Genomic DNA, 5,668 nt, shown 5'->3' on the forward strand with positions numbered 1-5,668 from the left:
ACCTTTGGCAAAACACCACTGTAGTGTTTGCTAATAACACCTCTATTATATCACATAATTTCCTTTTTTTTTTTTTTTTTTTTTTTGTAGTGGGAATAGTGTCTTAACAACTCTGAAGCTTATAATAGTATTACTGCCTTTAACCACTATGCTGCAATAAACATTATCTTGTTCATCTACTGGTTGTGTTACTGATCCAGGTTCTTGGACTCATTGAATTGAAATTCATTCAGTTGTGTCTGACTCTTTTGTGATCCCATGGAATTCCAGGCCAGAATACTGGAGTGGGTAGCCTTTCCCTTCTCCAGGGGATCTTCCCAACCTAGGGATTGAACCCAGGTCTCCCGCATTGCAGGAAGATTTTTTACCAGCTGAGCCACAAGGGAAGCCCAAGAATACTGGAGTGGGTCATTAGAAACTGAGAAGAGGTCAGACAAAATATTCAGGCAAGGCTTTATCGGGACTCGTGCTGCAGCATTACTCAGTCATAAAAAAGGAACAAAACTGGGTCATTTGTAAAGACTTGATTGGAATGAGAGTCTATCATACAGACTGAAGTAAGTCAGAAAGAAAAACCTTGCATATTAATGCATATATGTAGACTCTAGGAAAATGGTACAGATGAACCTATTTGCGGGGCAGGAATAGAGAAGCAGATGTAGAGAATGGATGAGTGGATATGGAGGTGGGAAGGATGTTGCTGTTCACTCGCTAAGTCGTGTCCAACTCTTTGTGACCCTATGGACACCAGGCTCCTCTGTCTTCCACCGTCTCCTGGAGTTTTCTCAAATTGATGTCCATTGAGTTATTGATGCTATCTAACCATCTCATCCTCTGTTACCCCCTTCTCCTTTGGCCTTCAATCTTTCCCAGCATCAGAGTATTTTTCAGTGAGTCAGCTCTTTGCATCACGTGGCGAAAGTATTGGAGCTTCAAGCTTCAGCATCATTCCTTCCAATGAATATTCAGGATTGATTTCCTTTAGGATTGACTGGTTTCATCTCCTTGATGTCCAAGGGACTCTCAAGAGTCACCTTAAATCCCCCTTAGTGCAAATGGGAATATTTAAACTGATGTGACCACGAGACATACCTTCATTTTGGGCTCTGCACTCACTATTGTGAGTCAACAAAGAGTTCCCCCTGGTGGCTGTGCCACTTCACACTCTTACCACGGCAGGCAATTTCTCACGATGGGACTTTATCCCTTGAACTAATTATATAGACTTCTCTGTCTCTCTGCAGCTGCTTGAGATTCACACTTGAAACATGGAGATTTCCTCAACTTTTTCTGAATCTGCACATTGGTGGTGGTTGATGCTCAGTCATCATGTCCAACTCTTTGCAAACCTCCATCGACTATAGACTGCCAGGCTCCTCTGTCCATGAAATTTTCCAGGCTAGAATGCTGGAGTGGTTGCCATTTCCTCCTCCAGGGAATCTTCCCCACCTAGGGATCCATCGAACCTGAGTATCTTGTGTCTCCTGAATTGCAGGTGGATTCTTTACCACTAGTGCCACCTGCATATTATCATTGCTAACTGCAACTGCACAGATCGCCAACACTGAAATTTAGACTGCTTCGCTCTCCTCTGCTGTAATCTGGTTTAGTCTGCCATAGTCTCAAAATCAGAGAAGGCAATGGCACCCCACTCCAGTACTCTTGCCTGGAAAATCCCATGGACAGAGGAGCCTGGTAGGCTGCAGTCCATGGGGTCGTGAAGAGTCGGACACGACTGAGCGATTTCACTTTCACTTTTCACTTTCATGCATTGGAGAAGGAAATGGCAACCCACTCCAGTGTACTTGCCTGGAGAATCCCAGGGACTGGGGAGCCTGGTGGGTTGCCATCTATGGGGTCGCACAGAGTCGGACACGACTGAAGTGACTTAGTAGCAGTAGCAGTCTCAAAATACTTGTGATGTAGCTACCTGTTGCTGCCTACAAGATGGTGGAGACCTGACATCTTCCATTTCTCTTGGCACTATGGGTTTATGGTGATGAGAGTAATTACACCACCCTGCTTTCTCACAGGAGAACAAATTCCAAGTTTAATGGTACCTGACAAAGTGCTCTTCAACAGATAAGAAATCAATGAATCTGACTTTCTGTGTATTATCATCTCATACATCTTCCCACCCTGCATATATGCATGACACTGTTTAACCATTTTTGCAAACACATAGATATAGCCTACAAATGTCCCTGTAAACCATAAAGCATCAGACAAACACAGGTTATTACATGCTTACAGGTGCCATCTCTGATGGTAGCATCAGGTAATCCAGTTGAGTCAGTTCCAAGGAATTCCTCCCAGATAATCACATTTTTTTTTTCTGGCTAGAGCTGGCTGAGGAAGGTCTTCTTCACAGCTTCCTTCAGCTCCTTGTTCCTGAGACTGAAGATGATGGGGCTCAGGAAGGGAGTGAGGGCCGTGTAAGTGATGCCCAGCAGCATGTCTCCTTCCAGAGACTGGAGACCCTTGGGCTTGAGGTAGATGACAGAGGCAAAGCCGTAGTGCACGACCACCACAGTGAGGTGGGACGGGCACGTGGAGAAGGCTTTATGCCGGCCCTCGGCTGAAGGGATCCTCAAGATGGCGGCCACGATGAAGACGCAAGAGAGCAGGATGAGGAGACAGCAGCCCAGCAGGGCGGCAATACATACCAGGCCCACGCCCTTGGCCACAGTAGAGACATTGTCCTCACAGGCCAACTTGAAGAGAGGCAGCACATGGCAGCCAAAATAGCGAATCTCATTAGACCCACAGAAAGTGAGTTGGAAAATGGAAGATGTCACCACTAGCCCAACGACTAAGCCTCCAGCCCAGGACCAGGCCACCAGGCAGGCGCAGCCTTGGGGGCTCATGAGCACGTTGTAGCACAGGGGGTGGCAGATGGCCACGTAGCGGTCGTAGCCCATGACGGTGAGCAGAAAGGAGTGGGTGAAGCCGGGTATGAAGGAGAAGAACATCTAGCTGGCACAGGCCACAAAGGAGATGGAGCGGTCGGTGGAGAGCAGGTTGGCCAGCATGCGCGGGATGATGGTGAAGGTGTAGAGGATCTCAGAGATGGAGAGGGCGCACAGGAAGAGGTACATGGGGGTGTGGAGGCTGCACTCGCTCCAGACGGTGGCCATGATGAGCAGGTTCCCCAGCAGCGTGAACAGGTACACAAACAGGAACAGCAGGAAGAACATCAGCTGAAGGTGGGGGAAGGAGGAGAAGCCGATGAGGATAAATTCAGTCACTGCTGAGAAGTTGGCATCCTGCATGGAGGCTGTACCTGAAGTGACATGTGATGTGGAGAGGTCAGCTACTGGATGGAGGGAGGTGATCAGCTTCCATCACTCCTGGCTCTGCCCCAGGGGCTGCTCCTGATAAATGACAGGTGACATTGGCTGAGTTCCTACTCTGTGCCTCCTACAATTTAATCTTCTCATCAATGTAGTGGGGGAGGTGCTGTTTTGATCACTCTCTTGAGTATCTTGAGACTACCCGTTGAGAAAATTGGAAACGGTCTAAGAAACTTGTTTATGGTAAAGCTTTCAAAATGCCAGAACCCGTGACTGGCTGTCCCCAAAGTTGCTACCTTTCTATCCCTCTAGGTTGCCTCCAAAAATCAAAATGTTCCTTCACCAGAGCTTCCTTCCACCGCTGCTCTGCCCTTCTGTTCCCTTCTGATAAATTCTGTTCTTCCCAGAGCTTCAGAAATCACAAGATCCCTACCACATGGCTACAACACTTGGGACCAGTGGGCTTCTTTAACTTAACATGCACCAATCAGATTCTTCCTCTGGAGTTATCCGTGCAAGGCACCTGAGGCAAGACACTGTGTAGAAATAATGTTCTGGTTGTTTTCCTGATTCCATGAGGACCATCTATGTGTTCTGAGGCAATGCAACATAGTCATCTGACAAACGGATGAGAGAGTCGGCTGATAGACTTCAAATCCCTGCTCTGCCCACACTGTGTGAAACTGAGCAATTTCTTCACCTCTTTGCACCTCCATTTCTCTCCACCTGCCTCAAAGAGCTATTATGAGAATTAAATGAATTATTCTTGAACTGTGATCTGGAAAACTATAGGAGCTATCTATGATAAGTGAGAAAATGTAACTGGTCTGTGCTCAGTAAAACTTCAGTTTAATGAGCTTTCAATGTCTCTTTATAAATAACTTGCCTGTTTTTACATGATCTTTTAAAATTAGGAATAAAAGGCAGTAAACCACTAATCTACTTTTTGTGTCTATAGATTTGCCTGCTCTAGGCAAGTCATCTAAATGCAATCATACATTATGTGGACTTTGGGATCTGGTGTCTTTTACTCACCATGTTGTTTTAGAGGTTCATCTATGTTGCAGCATGTATGAAAACTTCATTCTTTTTTAAGGCCAAATAATATCCCTTTATGGAGAAGGGCATGGCAACCCACTCCAGTATTCTTGCCTGGAGAATCCCATAGACAGAGGAACCTGGCGGTCTACAGTCCATGGGGTCACAAAGAGTCAGACACAACTGAGGTGACTTAGCACACATGCACACATGGATAAACAAGATTTTTTTCTGCCCATTCGCCCACTGATGAACATTTAGATTGTTTTCATTTTTGTACTCTTGTAAATAGTGTTGCTATGAACCTTTATATAGGAATTTAAAACATACCAGTGGTTCCAGAGGCTGCAGGAAGGGGAGAATGGAGAGTGACTGCTAATGGATATGGGGTTTCCTTTGTGGGTTCTGAGAAGATTCTGAAACTAGTTCCAGGAGGTGGTCACACAATACTGTGAATATACTAAATGCCACTGAATTGTATGCTATAAAATGGAGACATGGTAAGTTTTATGTTATGTGTATTTTACCAAAATGAAAAAAAAAATAGGAAAATGTAATGAATGCTCTATTCAGTGGGCTCATATCCTAGATGAAACCCTGACAGTCTGAGAGCAAACCAAACTGCGGGAACCAGACACTTGGGTGAATGGAGGCTGCACTCCCCCAAACATCCCTGGTTTCCAGGGTTTCTCAGCCTCCCTTCCTTGGAGTCCTGTGCATCTTTTCTCTGCCTCCCTGCAATCAATTCACCATTAGTTTTTGGCTAGAACAGAATATATTCTGTTATATATTCTATATATATTGCATGAATATAATATGCTGAAGTTAATACATTGACTGTTGACACACTGTTGGGCATTTACTCTTCTTATAACTAAAAGTTTGTAGCCTTTGACTAACAGTACTATTCAACACACACACACACACACACACACACACAATCATTCTAAGAATAGAACAAGTGATGTATTGAGTAGTTCTTAAGGCAGTCTCTCTTTCTATTGACTATTTCACATCCAGAGATAAAATTGCCCTCTATCTCCATCTCTTCCTCCTCCTTCCTTCCTTCTCTCCTAACCTACACACAGCTGCTGCTGCTGCTGCTGCTAAGTCGCTTCAGTCGTGTCCGACTCTGTGTGACCTCATAGATGGCAGCCCACCAGGCTCCCCCATCCCTGGGATTCTCCAGGCAAGAACACTGGAGTGGGTTGCCATTTCCTTCTCCAATGCATGAAAGTGAAAAGTGAAAGTGAAGTTGCTCAGTCGTGTCCGACCCTATGGACTGCAGCCTTCCAGGGTCATCCTTCCATGGGGTTTTCCAGGCAAGAGTACTGGAG

At 45.5% G+C, this 5,668-nt stretch overlaps 1 pseudogene; it reads right to left on the reverse strand.

Moving 5' to 3' along the window:
• Window positions 1-2,339: 2,339 nt before the first annotated feature.
• LOC123335265 lies at window positions 2,340-3,408 on the reverse strand (annotated as a pseudogene).
• Between the last annotated feature and the right edge of the window lie 2,260 nt (window positions 3,409-5,668).

This window comes from Bubalus bubalis, chromosome 9 (assembly GCF_019923935.1).
Source record: "Bubalus bubalis isolate 160015118507 breed Murrah chromosome 9, NDDB_SH_1, whole genome shotgun sequence".
Lineage (NCBI taxonomy): Eukaryota > Metazoa > Chordata > Mammalia > Artiodactyla > Bovidae > Bubalus > Bubalus bubalis.